Below are 24,183 nucleotides of genomic sequence, written 5' to 3'. Positions count from 1 at the left end.
GTGTACTTTGCTTGATCGCTGTCCGGCTGGTCCCATACGAAGGACATCTGGATTGCGATCACCATCAGGAAGTGCCTGGGTTGCTGAAGGAGGAGTTATACCATCACACAAGAAGGCCACTCACACTCAGTGCTGTCAGGCACCTACTGCTTTTGAGAGCCGCTCGCAAAACTCCCCTGGAGTGGTCAGAGCCATCTTCTCCCTGGAATTTCTAATCTGCATCTGCCTTGGGGAGTTAAGAGACCAAGTCTCGGATTCCAACCAAAGTCTTTCTCACACGGTGGCACACTTCAATTCCCTCTGTGCCCAGGTGGCATGTCATGCACAGAGCATCTGCCATAATTAATTCTCAAGAGTGCAAACAACACGTGAAAGGGGGCCCCACCAATGCAAAGCAAAGGTCTTCTGGAGTTTAAGCTTACAACTGTTCCCAGGGGAGATTTTTAGTGCAAAGCAATGTGCCAGCCAAAACCAACCCAACTGTACTTGGTTTTGATCTTTACCAGGAATTACTAGCTCCCCTCCGAGAGAAAATCCACCAAGTGAATTTTGTTTCCAGTCAGCTCTGACTCACTCCACCCCACTAAGACATTTAGACCATTTCATACAGCGGCCGTTTAAAGCGCAGACATCTGTGACACCCACTATTGATACTAGAATACACTGGGGGGGAAATAGCAGGGGGCAGGCCAGCTAAATGTTGAAAAGTTCTAAATTATGTCTGTGATTTTATGAGTGAGAGTCTTCAAATCTGCAAAGACTTGGCTGTGCACACATAAACCAGGTCATTGCTTAGAGCGTAAGGCCTCTAACTTCCCCACAGTTTGTTCAACATAACTTCAGCTGGAGAGGGCAGTGTGCAAAATCTGCACATACAAAGTCACTGATGCTTTAAGTGGACCAAAAAAAACCCCGATGGGCTGCTCCAGGTTTTCTATCTTCTATTGTTAAGCAGGTAGTAGTAAGAAGTGGCATAACCAATCATCTATCAAACTGGAATAATCTCCTTTTGCCAAGGGATGTGGTGGGTCCTCTGTCACCCGGAGTCTGTAGATCAAGACTGGATGTCTCTAGATATGCTCTAGGTCAGCCAGATGTTATGGGCTCAATGGAGGAATCACTGGGTGAAATTCTATGGCCTGTGTTATACAGAAGGTCAGACTACATGATCATCTGGCCTCAAAAGCCATGAATCCTCTCCCCAGGCTCTTTGAAAAGAAAGATTTCGAGTTGAATGATACCCAGACTTGGGCCAAATCAGAACACAGATTCCAGCACCCCCAAACTTCGGAGAGATATAAAATCGGAACCAGGACCCATATTTTGCAAATGGCTCCCATAGGATTATGTTAAAAATTTAGTAAATTAACCTACCAATACCTAAATCACAATACATCGTCATAAAATAGAGTGCTCTGATAGCCAGCCATAGATACCATGTACAGAGGCTTTTTCAGCACATGCTGGATTTTGATGCCTTTAGGCACCATCATTTTGGCTTGACACATAACTCACCTCTCAGTCCATCTTGTCCCAACAGAAGCCACAATTCAAAAGTGAGTGTATGGAACATTGCAACAGGTAATGGTTCTGGACAGCAGCTGAGCTGTAGCTCACAAAAGCTTATGCTCAAATAAATTTGTTAGTCTCTAAGGTGCCACAAGTCCTCCTTTTCTTTTTGCAGATACAGACTAACACGGCTGCTACTCTGAAACAGTTCATTCAGTATCTGCTAAGTGATACTTTGTCACCTACTGCGGCAAGCACACCCCAAACCTCTGTGTTTTAACTGAGCAAACAGCACAGATATTCTCCTGTCATTTAGGGGGAGGTGTGAAGATGCCTCTTGGATCAGATCTCTGAGATATCCTGGGGGGACACAGATGTATTCAGGTTTGCAGTCCAGGTCACAGCAACTCTGGATCAAAACCCCATTTAGAATCCCATCTGATGGCATAGAATGGAAAGGGATGTTACCAAAATCCTCTGGCAAGCAATTAGGTAGGAGCTCTGTCTTTAGAAATCTCAGGCCTTGGCACAAGGATGCCTATGAGGCCTTGCGTCAGAGATGCCCCGTGATTATCAGACACATGCTGTGGATAATTAGAAGAACTGCCTGATTCAGGATTCAAGTAAGATGAACCTGACAATGTCTCGCCACACTCTTTATAGGGGTAAAAAGATGCAGTGACCTCAGAAGACACATTTTCATGAATGTCCTTGGATCAGTTGCACCTTCATACTTTGTTGCACATCTAGTGTGTGTGCAGAGTGCGTGTGCAGCTGAAACCATTTTGGCAGGGCAAACATCTGTGCTTGCTAAATGTGTGGGCATGGTTAGCAGGTCAATCAAAAATTACTCCCTAGAAACTGCAGCTGTTTACAATCCAGCAAGCACCATTTACTAGAATGTACCACCTCCCAACCACTCACCTTGATTGAAGGGTCCCCAAGGGTTTTCACTAGAAAGTCCTTTTTTCCTGGGATTAATATCTCCACCACTTCACTTCCCATTAGGCAGAAGCTTGGCCCACGGGCTGCCACTAATCAAAAACACAACAATCATTTAAAATCATCTCGGGATGTTTCACATTTAGAAATCTGCCTCAAACAGCACCAACTTCTGGGATGAATAGTCCTCTCCGACCTCCAGTCTATACCCCACCAATGTCTTCAATCATTAATTATATTTATTAATAAATATACACATAAGTTAATGCCCAGCAGCTCCAGTGAGGACTGGTTCTCCATCGTGCTGGGTGCTGTACAAACACAGCTAACGAGACAGCCCTTGCCCCAGAGAGCTTTGGCAAACACAAAGTAACCTGTGAATTGGACTAAACTGCTGTCAGGGCCCAATCCAAGTTCCATTTTGATCAGTGGAAAGACTCCCTCATTGATTTCAGTGGGAGCTTGATTAGGGCCCGTGCATTTTGTAAACAACTACTGGTTTGCAACAGTCCAACCATAATCTAGATGAGCAATGATTTACCTACCTTTATTTTCCTAAATACTGTTGCCCAGTGACTGGCTTGAAAAGTACCCTGCACGCTGTCTGACCTGAGTCAGCAAAGATGTCCCTGCGGATTTGATTCACAAGTTAAACCTACAGAGATACAACCACACTGCTGTCTCCTGCTGCATCTGTTCACAATGTACGAACAACTGCTCCAAGGCAGTATTTATATTCTGACATATTTATGCATTTCATACTTCTGCAGTAAGCGATTAGGCAAAGCAGCCCTAACGCTGCAAAGAGCTCACCAGTTGAACCGGGCTTGTGTGGGACGGTCAGCTGCTGGCATGAATCTGCATGGATTTTGTTACCTGCTGCAATATAGACATCAGCATGAAGGGATTACCCTGTGAGAACATGAGCGGGGTTCAGCTTTCCCTAAGTGACCCAAGCACATGCCCAGCGTGTTTGGACGAGCAGATCAAATAAAAGATCCATTAGACGGCAAAGAAGTCCAGGCCTACGTTCCTGGGGACTGAAATCAAGGACACATTTTTCAAGCTCTGAGTAGGTTAAAGAAACCCGATGCCATCTGCAGTGGCCCTCAGCCCGAGTGTGCCAACTGGACTAAAAATTTTCATTAGCGGTCAGCCTGAAGTACAGCTGTGTGGGATGCTGGGTTTTCTGCAGTAACTCATCAGCAAAAAGCTCAAACTGCAACTGAAGCTTCGTGGGATGTATGCTGCTTCTGCCGTAGATCATGTAGTTGCCTCTCCTCTCAAAGGCACTGATGCTATTAGCGTCTTGAAGAGCTGATCTGCTCCTGTCGCTTGTCCCTTGCCTGAGGTCATTGTAACCCCGGGTTTCATTTTGGCTTTTTACATCCTGATAAGTATTCAAGGCCTGCCTCAAAGCTCGCTGAAATCAGTGGGAGTCCTTCTTCGGCTACAGTCATCCTCGGAACAGGCCCTTTGACAGCAACAAACTCCAGTGACAAAAGCAAGGCATTAGGTGGCTTCAGACAGGGATAAAAGCAGCAAAACCAGATGAACTCTTGAGAAACTAAGATCCCGTCTGAGGGCAAGTGGGCGGAACATGAACACCTTGTGCTTTGACAGGCCTTTCTATCCGAGGAGTTCCAAAATACTTTCAAAACCTGCATGAACTAAGCCTCACAATGTCCCAAGCATAGGCATCAATTCTGTGGGTGCTCAGCACCCGCAGGGCCGGATTAATCTTTTGTGGGTCCTGGGACCTAAACTGTGGCCCGGCCTGCCTCTCCACCCCCAAAGCCCCACCCCCGCTCAACCTCTCCCCCCCCCCCCCCCCCAACAGGTCCTGCCTGTGCTCCACTCTGAGGCCCCACCCCTACTCGGCATCTTCCCCGAGTCACTGCCCACACTTCACCCACTCCATCCCGAGGCCCTGCCCCACTCAGCGTCTTTCCCCCCTGCCCACCGAGGCCCTGCCCATGCCCCACCGAGAGGCTCTGCCATGTTCTCTCTCTTCCCCCTGAGGTCCCACCCACCACTTGCACAGGGGTGGAGAGGAGCACCCACCGGCAAAAACAAAAGTCAGCACCTGTGGTCCCGGGAAAACAGGAAAGTATCTTTCATCTCATTTTACAGCTGGCATGTAGCGGTTCAGGGCCTGTTCCTGCTCCCTGGGAGTTCAGCTGGAGTTTTGCTATAGACTCTGATCACTGCAGTGTAGCAAGATCTTTCAGGAAGTCTTTGGCAGAGCAAGAATAGAAGCCAATTTCCAGCTCATGCCTTAATCTCCAGACTGTTCTCCTTCCAAAAGAAAGGCAGAAAATAGATAACACCAGCAGATTTCAAAAACAGCCCAGACAAAATAGCTTGCAAAGATTCCCATCAGGCATTACTAAAAATATTTCCTGCGTATAGGCATTATTGCCAACCCCAAGCATCCAACATCACACGTCAGGCCCCAAAAGCATGAGATTGGCTTAAAAATAACAGTTGGGGTGTTTTTTCATTTGCCTTTGGGCTTTGAAGCCCCTGGAAGGTCTTAGTTTTCCAGCTTTTCTCTGCAACCATGAGGGCCAGAAATGTTCTTTTTTTAAATGAAAGCTCGGATTCTCACCTCTTTACATACATGATTATAGGAGTTGGGACATTAAGAAAAACACCAACTGTTGCGAAACTTGGCATCACCACGTTTCGTATCCTAAGCACTTTGCATACCTTAACTAATCATAGAAATGTCAGGCTGGAAGAGACCTTGAGTGCTCATGTGGGCCATGCCCCTATGCTGAGGCAGGATTAAGAATCATCCCTGACAGGTGTTTGTCTAACCTGCTCTTAAAAACCTCCAGTGACGGGGATTCCACCATCTCCTTAGGTAACCTGTTCCAGGGCTTAATCACCCCCGAGTCAGAAAGTTTTTCTAATAGCTAACCTAAATCTCTGTTGCTGCAACCTAAGCCAGTTACTTATTATCCTACCCTCAGTGGACATGGAGAACAGCTGACCACCGTCCTCTTTATAACAACCGTCCTCTTTTACATATTTGAAGACTGTTATGTCCCCCCTCAGCCTTCTCTTCTCCATTCTAAACAGGCCCAATTCTTTCAACCTTTCCTCCAAACACTTCAATAAGGCAAGCAAGAATACACTTTACTTTATAGACTAGGAAAGAGATTAAGGCCCCTGTCCTGCAATGAGCTCTGTCCAGGGGGTACTCTGTGCATGCAGAGTCATTTCAGGATCAGCGCCTAAGTGAGATGGTTCAAGGTCACAAAGGGAGTCAGGGCTGGAATTAGGAGGAGTTCCTGGTCCTGTACTCAGATCACCTGCCTCTTGTTAAAGGGACTGGCCCAAACAATGGACCTGTCCACCAGAACTATCTGTTTGCAAAGGTCATGTAATTTTGTTCATGTGTGTTTATTTTTTTGCTGCCCGACCCTTGTGAGCAACCCTACACACTAACAAAGCGGGGTGTGACAGAGATCAAACCAAAACATCAAAAGAAATGAGATTTCAGTTACAAACGTCCCGTTTTTAACCCCTCCCCACACCCCCCCAAAAAAATTTTTTTTTCAAAAGATGAAGATTCCATTGGCCACGTCCTTTAAAGTGAAATAAACATCTTTGTAAGTCCCAGGGGGTACAGGAGCAGAAGATGGCAGCTCCGATTTCTACACCTGCTGCCCCCTACAGAAAAGTTTAACAAGAATGTTTATTTGAACAAAGAAAAATGAAAAGCTAATGGATAAGCAGACATACACTGGGGATTGAGAGAGATCCTGGCATGCAGGGGGAAGGTCTCATTAAACCTGGAGATCCTTTTTTCCTTTCAGCGCTAAATCCCACTGCTGGAGCTCTCCCCGGTGTCTTTCTGGGGCTTGGCTGTGTTTGGATTGCTTTGAAATGTAAGGTTCCCCCTTTTGTTTGTTTTCCAAATGGTTAGAGAGGGAGGAGCAGTCATCCTGGGCGACCAAAGTTGAGCTTTCCCAAAAGACCAGCTCCTGCTCTTTGTTTCCTTCTGCTTCATTAGCTGTGTGTCTAATTAGCAACAGGCTCCCTTGGGCTCCCCTGAAAGCAAAGCCACTCCATATCAGCAGAAGGCCATGCAGGGACTTGTCAGAGTTCAGAAAGGATGCCAGCTGGTCACTGCGCTCCAAGCACTCGTGGTGCTAACACTGCCAGGAAGATAGGGGGATCTATTTACCCACCTGATTCCCTCTAGTCCAGCCAAGCAGGCTCCATCCTTATTTTAGAGAGCAGCTCAAGCGGGACTAGAACCCAGGAGTCCTGCTCCAATCACTGTAAGATATCTCTGACCAGTATCCTGCGGTAACGGCCCAAAACACAACAGGCCAAATTCCCCTCTGTTAGTTACATCAGTGTGACCCTCCTCATGCCGATGGGGATCCGAGAGGGACACACGGCCCTTCGGCTCACCAGAGCATTACTGGAGCACTAGGAGCTGCTGCCGGAGGAGGCTGTTGTCGCGGCTTCTTTCAGTCAGTCTTGCAGTGGCTTTTCCTAGGAGCGAGCTGCGAGCTCAGCGGCTGGGGGCACTCACTGAGACAGAAAGCCCTTGAACATACAATGCTGGTGTTAGGCCCCACTGGGTGAGAAAGGGGCAGGGCACAGACTGAGCCCAGGGGGGCACTAAGGTTGTTTTCCTCCTTCCTGCCCTCCCACCAGCTTCCATCAGCAGGTCCCTAAAGAGAGGGAGTTTACTTAATTCCCTGCGGAGGCCAGATCCTGTAGCTGCCACAATGACTGATGGGCAAGCCCAGGACTGACAGGAGGATGCTCTCTGTCTCTTTATCCTGGCCCCAAGGGTGCCGCCGTCTCCAGCTCCTCCCACTGAGCTAGGGCACATGCTAGCACAGAGATCTCATCCAGGTAACGCAGGGCCCCTCGCTCTTATTAGATTAGTGGAGCCTTTAACAGCAAACATGGCTTACGCTCAACGGTGCAAGGCTCAGCACACAGCTCCCTCAGCGGGGATGTAGCGCCGAGAAAGCCTTTACAGACAGACAGACAGACAAACTTAAGGACCCACAGCACTACCCAAAACTGGAGACACTAGCAGTAGCATGGGGGGTGGGGGGAGATTTGTAAAGGTCCCATAAGAGCCCAGTTACTTAAGAGTCTTCTCATGAAAGCTGCCATCCTTCCTACATGGGAGATGGGCCTGGCCATCCCCAAGCTTTGTGGCACAGGCCCATATCAGACATGCTCCTCCTCCCTCATCTCTAAGGCCCAGATTGAAATCAATGAGAATTAGGCCCCTAAATAGGTTTATGACTCTGGGACCGATGTTGCTTAGCTCCCAGCTATTGGGCCATTTAAAGCCCCCAGTCTAATTATAATGTTTCCCGCCATTTCCCAGCCCCACTCTTCTTCATCCTTTTCCTCTGCTGGAATTCCTGATTCCAGCCAAAAACAGGAGTGTCAAAGAGCACAGGCAAGGCCTCGGCTTGTGGTGTTTCCACCTTGACCAGACGCAGGAAGCAACGGCAATGCCAGGCGAAAGCCTGAGACGTCTGCCCAAGTGAGCAGCCTCCAGAGGCTCCGCTAACATGCAGATAAGCACCCAAATTGAACCATAACTTCAAACCCTTTGACCCTCGACTGAGACAGGAAGCATTATTGCTGCCTAGGAGTCAGGGCCAACTCCCTGCACCACTCTCTCTCAGCTCAGCCTAAGCCTCCATCACCTTTCAGCCACAGCGCTCTCCCCATCCTCACTGGTTCCTGTGTGCTATTCTCATGCTTTTGCCACTGCTATCCCCTCCAGCAGCTGGGCTCCCTCTGCCTCCAGCTCCTGGCCCTGCTGCAGCCAGGAACCAGATGCACAAAGCTGATGGCATCAGCCTATATGCCCCCGCCCCCAGTCCCCTGGCATTGCTAACAAGATTCCATGGGTGAGACAGAGGTGCGGTGCCCCCAATGAATCCCCAGCAGGACTGGATGCAGGGGACAGTGGCTATCAGACACATGTCCAGTAGCTTTACCAGCTCTCGGGAGCAGTGTAGACCAAAGGGCAGGCATTGCTCTCGCCATATTGTCCCTGCCTCCCCTAAAAACTAGAGATGGGCCTGACCCACAAGTTCCAAAGTGTTCAAACCATTAGAGAGAGAGGGGCCTCATATAAAATTTGGATCTAGAATCTGGACTCTGAATCCCTCAAAACTGAAGGGTGTTTGGATGCCAGGTATAGTTTCAGGCTCATTTCTCTGAAAGGATTTTAAACAAAAATTAACAATATAGTTTAGTGAGCACATCCAGCCAACCAGCCAAACACCTAGAGATCACATGACTGAAGCCAAACCAGCCACCTCTGTACATTTACACCTTCCAATAGAAAATCTAATTAAACTGTCCTAACATGTGTGCATGTGTGTAAGACAAGGAGTGTGCATGTTATAGATACGAATGTACATAGCTCTCTGCCTCAATTTAAGGAATGCAAAACCATGTGAGTAGGGAAACCAGTGAAAACGTTCCTATCTGAAGCTGAACCTCCTTGGTGCCTATGACTTGAAAAACCTGGGAGAATCCACTCAGACAAGAAGATACGGCGAGTCCTGCTAAAGATCCTCATCTCCATTACGGGGGCATAAAGATTCCAACGTCCACTGTAAGACGGGGCTGTCCATGGAATTCTGGAGCTCTCCTGGGAAAACTATTGGGCGCATAGTGGCTTGGAATTTGCCCTTCTTGACTCGTAGTTTCTGCAAACCACTCAACAGCCAAATTCTTGCCTTCTCTCCCTTGCAGTGAATTGGCCTAGCAGCATGTTCAGTGGTGAAAACAGTTCAGAATTGGGGCACCTACAAGAGTATTCTAACTGCATTCCCTTGGCATTCCTCTGAGCTCCCCAGGTTAAAGTGGTAACCACACTCCAAGTTTTTGCAACTGTAATGAGCTCAAGATAACCTTTTGGCATTTAAAATGATGGAGGTCAAATCAGAGCGCCCTTTGGCCTTTCCCTATGACCTTGAGTCAAAGTGTGTTTCCACAGAAGGTAAAGATCATTTGGCTTGATCCTGATGTAGGGGAAGGCTCAGAGCTTTAAGGTACATCTGCTGACACATTAGGGCTATTCTATGATAGGTGTTCAAAAGACAATTGTCTTTGACAGCTCCGTGTCTTTAGGGAGATATTTCTGTCCCAGGAGATATCCCCGAGTCTTGTAGAGACCCATTTTAACATCATTTAAATAATTCAGGAACCCCATTGAGATGGGTCATTGATGTTCATGTCATTGGCTTCTCTGGGGAATGGGATCCACTTGAGAAAATGCAGTTTCTTAGGACTCTTTTCTTACACAAAGATTTTCCTTGAAGAAGAAATAGCAAGATCTGAGCATTGATTCCTGCACAGGAGATGGAAACAGTTTCTCTCTGTAACAGTTCTAGCAACAGACCAGATGCAGATGAACACCAGGCACTAAGAAAAGAAATCAGCTCTGAGCTCACCTGCTCTTCTCATAGCTAAATCCAAAGCACAGAACTTGATGCCATGTCATTTGTTACTTTCCCACCATACACAGGATGCTTTTAAGTACACTTTTGTGGAGTAACAGAGTAACCAACAGTAACAATCGAGGATCAAGGTTTATCTGGAACAATGGATCCCAGAACTGAAGAAAAAGGACAACCTGCTAAATAAAGAAAGGTGCGCCCAGAGTCGTCTCGGGTGCCCTGCTGAAGATCTGAGTATCTCTGCCAGCCTCTCCTGACCTAAAGAAAAGTATTTTGAGTAACATGCTCTGAATTTACCCATGGTTGGTTCCCAACCTCACGCCTGGTTTGATCGGCTTCTAGGAAGATAGTACTACAGTATCAATAATGGCATTATAAAACTACAAATCCCAACTCACTGGCTCTTTAGTATTTCCAGAAACACTGCTGCTTTTGGAGATAGAAAAACCACTTGCTGGAGATGATCTTTCCAGAAATGACTTAAAATGTCCAGCACATATATTTAGGGTACATTTGGAAAACTATGAATTCAAAACAGTGCTACCATACTGACTTGTGCAAAGCATTATGCAGATACTGAGATACCATACACTGATAATAGATTGTATCACACAACTCATTTACATTGGAAAACTGAACAATATTGTAACATCTTAAATACAGGTTCAAATTTGTCTTCTCTTTCCCATATCAAGCTACTTCCTGCTCATCTGACTCAGCCAAGTGGTCTCATTAAAGCCAACTATATTGCATTAGTACCACTTTGGGAGGTCCCAAATATCTGGATGGTGTAGAGGACTGAAGAGAGATGGCAAAATTTAGCACCTAAGCAGACCTCACTTCTCTACACTTCCAGGTTGGACCACAGAGACACACAACATGCCTCTTTTCCCACTACCTCTGTTTTTGCAATTAGGAAATGCCATTGTGGACAGAACTGAAAAAAACAAAACTAAAAATGAACACAGCAGCTTTGGTTCAGGTTGTGGGTGAACGGTCCGTGTGCGCATGCGCTAGCAAGGAAGAGATTCTTATATCTGACTTACTTTGCTCATCCCTGACCAACTGGCGTTAGAAAAACAATAGGTGGAGTTAAAAATGAGAGATAAAACACAAAGGAACAAAAGAGAAGACACCCATTAGGCCTGATCCTGAGCTCAGTTATCCAGTGTGCACCTGGAATAACTGGTGAAATCAATGGAGTTACTCCAGATTTACACTGATGAAACGGAGATGGGAATCTGGCCCAGACAGTACATCACTAGGTGCTTGATATAGTCACTAGTTGTATTCAAGCTGGTATATCCAAACACACTCATCAGAAATGGGCCCAAGGGACAAAAGGGTCCAGAACCACAAATTTAGGGCTGTTTTGGACTCATCGCTAATGCTGCTAATAGTACAGAACCACGTTATTTATACCACATCATTGGTGTACTTGGTGTTTCACAGACAAAAAGAAGGCAAGTTCCTTTCCCCAGGAGGTTATCTCAATGAAACCAAACCGCTTACCCAACAAGTAGGGACAACAGGTCATGATGCAGGGGAAAGTAGGGCTGGAGATACAACAGAAAGAGTCCTCTGAGACAACACAAGTTTTCAGAGAAAGCGTAGCACACTATTTGTTTTGCCACCTGTTTTTATATAAAGCAGCAGAAGATAGCGCTGAGGCAGAGAAGAGTGGTGGGAAACTAGCTGCAGTAGGTGAGTTTGATGGTTGGAAATTGGAGGAGGTGAGTGAAGATGCATGCAGTGTTAGGTAGGAAACATTAATATGAAGATTGGATACTTAGAGTTAGACAACATAACACTAACTGATTCTTTGTTTGTAGAGATAAATTCTCTCTATCTACAGCACAAGCACATCACAGCCAGCCGCTATGTAAGTGTAAGCAGAGTCAGGATGAGCTCCACCCTGACATCTGGTGGTGAGGTGTGGCAAGTTGTGGAAAAGAACTTCAGGGGCCGATCTCATTTGCATAGGCACACCCACCCCGCCTAGAATGAGCCATAGCTGCCCAAATAGTCATTTTGGCTGCTGTGGGATCCCCAGTGTCTGTTATTGGGGCAGGAAGAATAAATTGTTATTACCCTGATTATGGGAACTGTGCTTGGAACTGTACTTGGCCTTTTGTTATGATGGAGGGACTCACCATCACCTAAGTAGCACTCACTAGGCAAGGGTCATGGGTTCCAAAACTCTCTGAATTGAGAGAGGCTGGGGACAAGTATTAATACTTGGTGATGTGGGCCCCTTGGTGAGGGCCTTACATGCTAATTGCATTTCCTCCCCTCTCTCTGCTGTGGAATATCAGAGCTAATTTTGATTTCATTATACGTCTAGTTACAGGCTGCTGAGCTCACTTTGGGCTAATAGTGCACCAGCACTGAGGGTCCCCTACTACAAGCTGAATTCACCAGAGAGCTGAACTGACTAAGAGCTGAAATCACTGAGCGTTGTGTTAAGTAGTGTGGGATCCTGAAGATATATTGTGGAGCAGTTTGCAGGACGGCTGGAGTGCCTTGTGGACAGGCTGGTGGAGCAGTTCATAGGATGGCGGGAGCTGCTGGTGGGACGCGGAGCTGTTTGTGGACAGGCTGGTGGAGCAGTTCATGGGCTGGCGGGTGTGGGCTGCAGAGCAGAGCGGAGTGGAGCTGAGCGAAGGAGTTCGGAGTTCGTGGGGCAGCTGGCAGAGCGGAGCGAAGGCCTATGGAGCTGTGGGGCAGTCAGCTTCAGATCATATAAGGTGCCTCTTACCCCCCGCCCCCATCTCCACCCAGGTTGGGAGGTTAAGCTCTGCAGATAAACTTTCGACCTCTGGGGCTGCCCTGACCAGGGACAGAGACTTTTGGGTCATTGGACTTTTGGGACTTTGGGTGATTTGGGGTTGCTGGACTCAAGAACCAAAGGGAAAGGGCATGCCCCAATTTGCTTGGGGTGGGTTTTTTGCTCATGGGTTGTGTTATGAATCCTGTTGGTGGTGTTTCCCCAACATAATGCCACATTGTTTCTCTCTGTTATTAAAAGGCTTTTTGCTACACTCAGACTCTGTGCTTGCGAGAGGGGAAGTATTGCCTCTTGGAGGCGCCCAGCAGGGGTGGTGTAAATTTGTCCCAGGTCACTGGGTGGGGGCTTGAGCCGGTTTGCATTGTGTTAATGGAATGGATCCCCTAGATATTGAACCCGGCCCTTGTTGCTGCCAACTCTGACGGGCAGAAGGGTTACATAAGCATCCCCAGTAACGCTCCTCCCATGCAACTCAACCAGGACTCAGCAGGACCACCTGCTTAAGTGGATCATTCAGTCTCTATGCATGTACTTTCTGTGGCCTTCACAGAGATTGCCAACAACCATCTGTAGTGGAGGGGTTTATACAGGCATCTGTCCACTGGGCAACAGACTGAGATTCCCAAACTTATTTCACACAGGAGTTACTGAACAGCCACTGGATTTGGTCACCAAAACTTTGACTGGACTCAGGTGGGTGACCTTGAAGGGAAAGCTTCAGCAGCATGGAGAGGATCTGGTTTCAGGTGGTGAGGAAGGAGGTAGTCAGAGTAGAACATTCCCCTCCCATGAAAATAGCAAAGAGGAGAAATGTTTTTCAAACTAATTCTTTTTAGGCTGATGGTGCCCTCTGCTGGCTAGTAGGAGGAGGCTTAACCAAAGTGAAATTCCCAGCCGTGAGAATTACTGAGCTCTCTGACAGAGATGGGAGGGCACAAGCTACTCGTCCCAAAGTTCAAGGATATTTGGGTCCCAGCTGTTCGTTCAATATAGTCAGAGTCTGGGTCCAAAATGCCTGCAAGTTCCCAGGGTTTCAGATCCAGGCTTATGGCTCAGTCCCATCTCTTGGGGGTAGGTAGGGTAGATCCAGGCAGGGCCTTGCCAGTTTTGCCGGTACACAACATCAATGCCTCACATGTTAGACATGGCCATTATTTTAGTAAGCCATGGGGAACTGGATCCACTTTCATCCAGTCTCTCTTGGGCATTTCCAAGGCACTTACCTCACTGGGACCTGTGGGGATTTGACACTGGTGTCTGGGAGTCATTGTTTATCAGGACATGACATTGAATTCCCAAGTTGTGTGGATCTGGGACCCCATGCTTCATAGAGGACGCTGCGAGCTGGCGGCAGGCTGCAGGGGGAAAGGCCCAGAGAGTGCTGGAAAAAGATGCAATGTCTGTCTAGTGCAGTGATTCTAAATCAGGGTTATATACCCCTGGGGGTACGCAGAGGTCTTCCATGGGGTACGTCAACTGATCTAGATATTTGCCTAGCTTAACAGGCTACATAAAAAGCACTAGAGAAGTCAGCGCAAACTAAAATTTCATACAATGACTTGTTTTTCAGTGTATAGTATAGAGAGCAGTATAAACAAGTACAAATATCTATATTTCAATTGATTTATGTTATAATTACAGGTGAGTCACATCATACGTGCATTTAACTTACACGAATTCATCTATATGCACTCGGCAAAGAAAGCTAACAAGACACCTGTAAATAGTGTGAGCGATTCCGCCCACCATTCCACTCAATAAGCATATGCCCCGGAGTGAGCGCGAGATGGAAGACGTGAATCTGCTGTTCCCGCAGTCGGTCTCGGTTCCCATGTGCCTATCATAGTGTGAGCATCTCGCCACGCTGAGTGTGATTCTAGTGTTTAAAGACACTGTATGTATTTTTTGTAGAACATGGCCCCTAAACACAAGCCAACTACTTCATCTGGTGCGCAACTGAAGAAACAGCAATCTGTTCCAACGCTGGAGGAAAAACTGGCTGTGTTGGATTTATTGAGAGACGGTATGTTGGTCTCCAACGCGGCGCGTAAATATGGCCGCACCGAATCTAGCATCCGTGCCATCAAGATTCGAGAGAGAGAAATTCGCCAAGTCGCGGCATCAAGTGCTCCAGTAACTGCTAAAGTGACGAGCCAGGTGCGTGATAAGACTTTAGTGAAGACTGAAAAGACATTAAACTTATGGCTGGAAGACATGAACTGTAAACGTGTGCCTATCAATGGCAACACGTTGTGAGAAAAGGCTCTTAGCCTCTACGCGCTGTTCAAACCTCCCGCCGAAGAGGAACAGCCTTCTGATGAGAAGGAATTCAAAGCCAGCCAAGGTTGGCTTAACAGTTTTAGGAACCGCTTCAACCTCAAAAACGTGCAGACTACTGGTGAAGCGGCATCTGCCAATGAAGAGGCAGCAAAAGCCTACCCCGAACAATTAAAGAAAATCGTAGAAGAAAAGGGCTATCTTCCGGAACAAGTTTTTAATGCTGACGAGACTGGGCGGTTCTGGGAAAAAATGCCCAACCGCACTTACACTAAGAAATCAGAAAGACAAGCCCCTGGCTTCAAAGCAGCTAAAGACCGTGTGACTATGTTGTTTTGTGGCAACACGGCTGGGCATTTAATAAAGCCAGGCTTGCTCTGCAGGGCTGCAAATCCCTGTGCCCTAAAAGGCAAGAACAAAGATCTCCTGCCTGTGTTCTGGCAATCCAATAAAAAGGTTTGGGTGACGGCTGCATTATTTCTGGATTGGTTCCCCAAGTGTTTCATTCCGGAGGTCAAGCGGTACCTCAGAGAGAAAGGACTTGACTTTGAAGTGTTGCTGATCGTAGACAATGCTCCTGGCCACCCTGCGGCACTCCGGTTTGCGCATAACGACGTTGAAGTCGTCTTTCTCCCCCCGCAATACCACCTCCATCCTCCAACCTCTCGATCAAGGTGTGATTCGCTGTTTCAAGGCCACATACACGAGGCTTACGTTCTCACGGATACGTAGAGCTGTGGAGGCTGATCCCAATCTTAATGTGATGGAGTCTTGGAAGGCCTTCAACATTGCCGATTGCATCACCTATATTAAACAGGCAATGAATGCATCAAGCCTGAAACAGAATGCATGTTGGCGAAACCTATGGAAAGAATGTGTGAATGATTTTAAGGGTTTCCTGACCATTGACAAAGAAGTGGAACACATTGTTCAGGTGGCCAGGCAAGTGGGTGGTGATGGCTTCGTCCACATCCTCGAGCAAGAAACTGAAGAATTAACTGAGCGCCACAGAGAAACATTGACTAACAAAGAGTGAGAGGAACTGATAAAATCATCTACAGAAGACGAAGATGATGACGATGAACAGGAAGAGCCAGCAAGTTTGCTGAAGTGTTCCAAGCAGCGAAACAGTTGAATGATTTAATTTCTGGATACGCTCCCTCTATGGAACGAAGCCTCAAAATCCCACGTAGTATTACCGACGATTTGAGACCATGTCAAGAAATGTTTGAGCAGCTCAAGAGACAACAGCGACAGCTGCCGATCACCATGTTTTTCAAGGGAAAACAACCAGCAGCAGATGAGCCTATGCAATCAACTTCTCGAGCTGAGCCAGAGCCAACCACTTCGTCTATGACTCGCTCTCTGTCACCCACGCTCTCCGTCACCTCTGTCTCCTGGATCAACATCAAGCCCCGACAACCCCCTGTAATTAAAAATACAGTACTGCAAAATTATATTTTGCATATGTACTCTATTATATACTGTACATTACTGTATACATTATACATATTACTGTACAGGGTTGTATACACAAAACCATGTACAGTACACTATACTTTATGGGCGATTTAAGGGATTTTCAAGGGTAATTTTGACTATACACGATTATCGCCTTACGCGCTGACTTTAGACCCTAACCCCCACGTAAGATGCAACTCCACTGTACAGGGTAAAAAGGAGAAAGTAAGCCATTTTTCAGTAATATGCTGAGACACTTTTGTATTTTCATGTCTAATTTTGTAAGCAAGTTGTTTTTAAGTGAGGTGAAGCTTGGGGGTACGCAAGACAAATCGGACTCCTGAAAGGGGTACAGTGGTCTAGAAAGGTTGACAGCCCCTGGTCTAGTGCCTCGTACTCAGGAGGACCATACTCAGCACCACCACATACTGCACCTGAACCAAATGTGGGTCCCCGCAGCGCTGTCCCTCCCTGGCTCTGCCTGTTGCAAGGGGCTGGGGAGGACATCACAGGGCCCCACAGCCTCTCATCCTTCTCACTCGGATGTAGCCCAGACAGATTGAAAATGCTTGGAAGCCCTTGATACTTCCCATTCTGTATCTCAAGGCAGAACCCCCCTGCCACCACAGCTCCCTCTAGTGACAGCGAAGGCGCACTGCGAGCCCGAGGCTCCTAGCCAGCAATCAGCATCTGTGGGTTTGTGGTCAGTGAACAGCCCGGTCAGCGCATGCTGAAGTGCATCCGCCTCCCTTTATTCGTGCTCTACAATGGGCTAGGGGCCTGAGGGGGAAAGCAGCACCACCTTTGATTTGTTCAGACAGGGAAGAGAAGGGATTATCTGATTAGGGGCCAAAGTAAATGTCCCAAAAGTTCAAGCAATGTTCAGGCCCAGGTGAAAACAAGCCGCACAGTGGCCACGGTGATGTGGGGGAGATAAGGGCCCTGGGCTGATTAAAGAAAAAGGCTCATTGTACAAGAGAAATGAAGGGCAAATTGCTCTTTTATTTCCTGCTGGTGTCAGCTGGTGATGAATTAGGGCAGCCCCAGCAAGGAATACGTCTCTCAGCCGAAGGGCAACAGCCAGAAAGCATCTCTGGGGGGACGGTAATACAAATAAATAAATAAATAATCACGTCTTTCCAAGGAGTCCGTCAGTGGGGCGAGAATTTGGTAGGGCTCAGCTCCACCGGGAGCCCTCACGAAGCCGCCATCGCTGACCTCGTTCTATTTTTAGCTCTCGGGTGGAAGAGGAAGCCATGGGGCTGGTGCCATCAGCCGCCAGACAGGGTGGGAAATGTCACCCGAACTGGCACAGCTGCTTCCCTGCCCGCTGACAAACTGAATGGGGAGGAAGTGGAAGAAAGCTCTTTGCAAAAGATAAATTCAGCTTGCCACGAACGGGCCTTTCCATGGAGGTGGGGAGAGGGCTGGGGTGGGGAGGGGGGCAACTGCCAAGCTCAGTGCTTTGCGCTTGTTGCTCTCTGACTGATCTGAATTCGCAGGGTCACCACTGCGTTCTGTCTCTAGAGCCCGATTCTCGTTTGTATTAAGGCCCCTTTGCATGACTCTCGCAGCGGCCTGGGTGGTGGGAAGGTAAGTTACAGCCCCTTTCCGCTGCCAGAGCCAGTCAGTGAATGCTGCCGGTTAGTGTAAAGGAGACGGCGGCCCTAGGAATACGAAGTCAGGCTGGCTGCCTGAAATCAAGACCGATTCTACTGGCGCCAAAAGGGACTCTGTCTGAACAGCTTAATACAGAGCCCAGACAGGACAAGGAAAGTAACACAGCCGTTACTCCTTATGAAGATCCGCTGGTAACACATCCTACAGGCTTAATAATCTCCCAGCTACTTATCTTTGGAGAAAACAGGACAGAGGGACCGAGATGGGTTTACCTAACCCACTGGGAGGGCAAATCTAATAGAAAAAGGCAGGACTGCACAAGTGTGTCAGCTTTCCTCAGTGCAAAAGGGCCACCATTCAGACTGCTCACCTCCTCCGGCCTTCCCTTCCTAGAAGGTGTTGGGGCCATTGCCAGATTCAGCCGGACCCTGCAAGGCTCTTAGCGTCCTCAGTCCACGTCGTCTTCAGTGGGAGTGAAGGACGCTCAGCGTTGCATCCTTCCACGCCTGCTGGAGCACATTCTCACTAGGAAACAATCTGGCCCAGGTCTCGTGTCTTCTGTATTTTTCTTGGCTCGCGGCACAGGATCTCTCTTTCTTCAGACTACGCAGAGTGAAGAGAGGGAAGACAATTGTTAACGCCTCCATTCCTTCCCCTGCAGGGGGAAGATTGCTCCCTACAGAACAAGTCCGGTGCTTCATCCTGCCAAGGCTGAACTACCTCAGCGAGATCCTCGGCTCCCTTTGGTAGGCTCTTCCCCAGTTAGTGACCTTAGTGCTAAGAAAGTTGCTCGGCTGCCTAGCCTTCTCTTCCATCTTATTGCAAGCGAGTCTGTTCTGAACCCCCCCACACCCCCCGCCACCATTCCTCTCCCTCCTCAGGCTGCCATGTCTGGGACTTTACGAGACTGATAAATAAGTGAAAGCCATGCCAGCCACAGATCACCAACCAACTCCCTCTTCCCACCGCTGCCCCCTTTCTGCAAAGCACACAGCTGCTGTTGCCCCATTTTCTGGAAGCCACACAGAATGCCACTCCATCCCAGCCGGCTTCGTCGTGGCTACCGCATCGCTCGTTAGCCCAGGCTAAACATACTAGAGCAAATTCTCTCCTGGTGTGAGCTGGTGCAGCTCCCATAGTGCTGTGCCAGTCGACACCAGCAGGGAATTTAGCCCGTTTTAGCTCTTCCCATGCCCCACTTCGTTCAGCCCCTTCAGCCACCTGATCATTCCCTTTCTTTTATCTACTCCTTCCAATTTATTTTCAGTTGTACTGGCCAGGGGCACCCCAGGAGTAACCTCATGCGGTGAACAAATGAAACCTGCCAGTCACACTTTGCAAGATTGGGAAGTTGGGAGGGCGGGGGGGGGGGCGGGGGGGGGGGAAGAGTCTTTGGGTTTATTTATCAAAGGTTTATATGCTCCCTTCCCCCACTCTGCCAGCACGCTTAAAGGCCAGAGGGACTCCAGAAGCCTGGTGGAGGGGAGCAGTGGCAACGTAGTGAAGACCTGTGGGGGACCAGGAGGAGGCAGGGCCTGCCAGAGCATGGGGAAGAGTCACGGAACAGTCACTCTACATGACATTTCCCTGCTGGAGCCACAGTAACCTACAGCCAGGTGTGCATGAGTTACTGATCCTTCCCAGAGGCCAGGAGCTGAGGAGCTCACGTACAAGGGGTGTTGTGAACCCTCATGACTGGGAGCAGCGCGTGCTCCCTGCAGGCCTGGCACTGCAGGAGGAGGAGTGGCCACGGCCCTGCGCCCCCTCCTTGGGTCCCCTAGAGCTGCTAGAAGCGTGCACACTTCTCCCACACCTCAGCTGTGCTCTGGGGACACAAAGTGTAGGCCTTTGGCTGCCAGCAAGGCAGGAGTGCCAGTGGGGAGAAGGGGAGGGCTTACTCCACCTGGCCACCTTGAGCACCTGGGCAAGAGCAGCCCCCACAGCAGCGAACTAAAGTAGTTCTGCCCCACCCCATCAGCTGAGTCAGGCCACAGGATCTCGCACCCCTGCCCCATAACTCACAGGGAGGCGCTGCTGCTGCAGGGCAGGGCTGGGGAAAGAGACCTGCTACCCTGCCTGCCTCCAAACAAAGTCCCTCTGGATGCAGGTGAGCATTGTCCGATGTTTCCCAGGACTCCCAAGCACTGGAGATGAAATGAGCTGGGTTTTTTGCTTTGGAGAGCGGGCCCATACCCGTGCTGACAGGTGAGTTGTTTTTAGGCTCTGGGAGTGACTTTAGCAGACCTGCATTAGAGAGGGTGATGACAGTAGCAGTTATACAGGTGACTAGGTTTCACCTGTAAGGGGGGGGTGAAGGGGATGCTTTAATGTAGGGTATGCCAAGGAAAAGCACCTTCTCTTTATTAACCTCTGATCTCTGCTCATTCCCCCACACCGAGTGAGCTGCGGCCAGTCCTGTAGGTAGAACAGCTACCGCAAGCCATCCATGTCCAGAGTCACCCTGAGCTCTCGCTTTGCTGTCGCTGAAGCTGCTAAGCAGGGGCTGGTGTTTGTAACTAATGGCCCTTCCTGAAAGCACGCTGCAGAGACGTGTTTTCTCTCTGGTGGCATTATCAGCAGCGCCTCTCCCCAGGTGCCCTCTTCTTGACTAGACCACAATTAACTCTTGGCCTCAGGCTATAAATCAAGTCAATAAAAGGGTCTGTAAAATAAACACAAACGGGCCTTCCCCTTTCCATTCAGATGTAGTGAAGTGGCAAAGTCCCTTCTTCTCTGCACAGCGTAGAGCCCTCGTGCTTCACTGGCCTCCGGAGAGGAGCTCCAAGGTGCTCGGATATTAATACCGGTGACCAGGTCACCGGGATGCTGGTGGCATTCAGGGGAGCATGCGGTGGCCCAGAGGTCATTGCAAGGTCACTTCTGGAGTTTGCATGGAGCAGGCAGGTCGCGTTTCCAGCTCATGACATGGCTCAGGAAACTCCAGGACTGAGCCACAAAGAGGCTTGAAGAGGGGTTATAGAAGCAATGTTATTTTTGTATTCCGTGGCCTGGCCTACCAAAATTTCATCCGAACGACCCAAGCGTCACCACATCGCTTCTCATATTAACAGAGTGAGGACAGCAACTCTGTAGCTTCCGAGACAAATTCTGCTCTTCAAAGCCACGGGGGTTACAGCTCAGTCTGGGCCTTTGCACTTAATATTAAATGAAGCCAGGAGAGTTGTGATTCTTTTTCAGACCTGGGGAGGAGAATGGCAGGTCTACACCCAGCATTATTATTTGTATTACAGTAGTGGCTAGAGACTCCAATGGAGATGAAGGCTCCATTGTGCCAGGTGCTGTATAAGCACCTTGTGAGCGAGTCACAGTCTAAACCAGGGGTTTTCAACCAGTGGTCCCTGAACTCCTGGGGGTCCGCAGACTATGTCTAAGATTTCCAAAGGGGTCGACACCTCCATTTGAAATTTTTAGGGGTCTGCAAATGACAAAAGGTTGAAAACCCTTGATCTACATAGGTGGGACAAAGGGTGGAAGAGAAAACAGAGGCACAGAGCAGTGACGTGACCCATCCAAGGCTTGTGGCAAAGGCAGCTTTCAAATCCAGGTCTCCTGGCCCAGAGCCTTATCCACTTGGCCACGCAGTAGGCTACAGGGTTGCCAGCTGGATCCACTTACCTAGCAGGCAATATCCATCCAGCTTCATCTCCCCCTAAAATAAAGTCAAATACAGTGAAACGTACACAGTACTCCCATGCCTTCTGCATGCACCCCTGTGTTAACAACCACTTGAATTATCAGTCAACCCAAACTGCACTGGTAAAGATCTTTCTTACCAGGTGACCAATTTTTGCTTGTCTGATGCCTGGGTGCTTAGACATATGGTACAGCATGTCGTCGGACAAGTGATAAAACATGAGGTAGGTATAGGGAAGGGACATTAGAACTGCCTCTGGCATGGTGTCCCTGAAGGAAGTTGCTGTCATTTATCTGAGGGCGTGTTAAACAAAGTCCTCCCTGTCTTACGCTGGCTTTGCGTTTATGTCTTTCCACTGACTTACTCCCACCTGACACCTGGGTAAGCGAGAGGACAATCAGACTCCGTGAGACTCCCGGGATACAATGGAAGGGCACGAACAGTGAAACGCCCACACCGAATCTCAGCTGCAGCCCTGGCAGGTGGACACTTGTCTTCTCGCTGCCTCATCACACATGCTAGCTCTGTTGCTGCATTGGTGTTGGCCACGAAATTAAGCCAACGTGACTGAATGCATTGTCACTGGTGTCTTGAGTCAATCTCAACCCAGCCCTGGCAGATGGTGCTTCTCAACCTCTCTCCATTTGTTCGAAACGCCAAGGGTTTTCTTACTCTGCTATCACACGCAGGTTCCCTACCTCGAAGTGCTAGGAATTCACTGGTTTCTTTCATAATATAGTGAATGCTGTCTGCAACAACATCTCCAATGTATTTTACTTCATGCCAATCTATCACCTCTTGTCATTATGACTGGGTTAATCTTATTCCTTTCCTCTAGTCACTTCTGGTGTCCTCACTGATTTCATCCTTTCCACAAAGGACAACATTTTATGCCTCAGTCCTATTCCCCTCTTGCCTTGCCTCATTCTTTACCCCCAACATCACAGTCTCACCATCCACTGCCTCATCTCCAAATTTTTCTTCTCCTAGAAAAAACTTGGAAAAGGGGGTTTCTTATCTCACTCTCAAAATCACCTCTTGGATCATTTCTAGTGTAGCTTCGGTCCCCTTTCAGAACACTTCCCATCTCCATATGGCCATAGATCTCCTTTCATCTGATCAGGCCTCCTTTTGGGTCTCCTCATCTTTGACCTCAGTACTGCTTATTTGCTACTATCCACCCTGACATCCTCCTGGGTTGCCCAGCACAGCTGTGAGGAGTCTCAGCTTGGATGTAGTGAAACTGGAAAAGCAAAATGCCTCCGTTTTGTTGACTAGAAATAGTGACACTTCTGTCACTAGCCCCCATCATCACTATGATGACTCCCAAGGTGCCATCTGTGGCCCACTTTTCTTTACATCTCAGTCACATTTGTGAACTCAGAGTTTTACTCCTGTGCAGGTGGTATTCAAATCTGTAGGCCCTTCGTTGGTTCACTTCTATCTCCACTCATAAAGGAACCTGTTCTTTTCCCACTACCTTCTCCTTAAATCCCATCTCTCCACACTTCAGATTGTGATAGCGGATCTTCTCTCAGCACACCCAGAGGCAGGGAGACACCATCTTCATTCTCAGAAATCACTGCTGGCTCCCTGAAAACAGTACAAAACCTCCGTCTTTAAGGGCACTATTAACCTCCCCTTACATTTCTGACATCGTCTCTTCCTACTGTTCAGCCCACTCCCTACACTCCTGGAATGGCAGATGCACTTTTCCCTCTCTCTCTCTCTCTCTCTCCACACTGGGGGAATAGATCTTTCCTCCAGGTTCTGCCAACTAGGTGATACGGCAATCCTGCCTTTTTGGTCCTAACTCCTACCATAACTCCAGACACAGTACGTATGATACCAAATACTGACTGCTCTGAGGGCTGGAAGTTATTTTGTGATAACAAAGGACAATGTTAAAAAAATAGAGAGTGTTGTTTTAGATCTGCTGATTACTAAATACCCCTTAGGTTCTGAGGAAATAAAGTATTTCCACCTGGAGCCTGAACAGACCCTGGAAGTACAATACTGTGTTCCTGGCTAGGCTGTCAGCAGCAGGCACCACAGGTATAACCTTTAGGTCTCATGTTGTGAATGTCTATTCCAAACTAAAGGGTGCAGATCTGCTAACCCAGGCTAGAGCAGGCTCACCAATCTCTCTTCATGGCCCAGCAACTAGTAAAGGGGACAGAGTGCAACACTGAGTCAATGTGGGTTACAGAAAGGCGCTGGGCCAAGGGGATCAAAATCTTAGAGGGTGAAAAAAATGTTGCCCTCCTACTCCCCCAAAAATCTCAGCTCTCCCCGAGATCCTCAGCTGGCGTAAATCAGCATCGCACCACTGCGGCCACTGGAGTTGCATCCATTTACATCAACCGAGGATCTGACACTTACAAAAATCCCCATGGGAAAATGTTTTAAGCATATGCCTTCCAGCAAGTGGGGGTGAGGGAGAGAGGGGTTAAAACCCT

General features: G+C 48.4%; 1 long non-coding RNA gene across 1 annotated transcript in view; it reads right to left on the bottom strand.

Moving 5' to 3' along the window:
* Positions 1–24,183, bottom strand: part of LOC114018246 — a 255,971-nt gene that overhangs the window by 210,922 nt on the left and 20,866 nt on the right. Inside the window, exons 4-7 of the long non-coding RNA XR_006286062.1 lie at positions 18,440–18,672; positions 4,516–4,749; positions 3,265–3,925; positions 2,434–2,543 (exon numbers count right to left, since the gene is read on the bottom strand). This is a non-coding gene — a long non-coding RNA (uncharacterized LOC114018246). The remainder of the gene's footprint in view (positions 1–2,433; positions 2,544–3,264; positions 3,926–4,515; positions 4,750–18,439; positions 18,673–24,183) is intronic.

Source organism: Chelonia mydas, chromosome 15 (assembly GCF_015237465.2).
Source record: "Chelonia mydas isolate rCheMyd1 chromosome 15, rCheMyd1.pri.v2, whole genome shotgun sequence".
Lineage (NCBI taxonomy): Eukaryota > Metazoa > Chordata > Testudines > Cheloniidae > Chelonia > Chelonia mydas.
The sequence above is the reverse complement of the archived record's forward strand: the minus strand, read 5'-3'. Positions and strand labels throughout refer to the sequence as shown.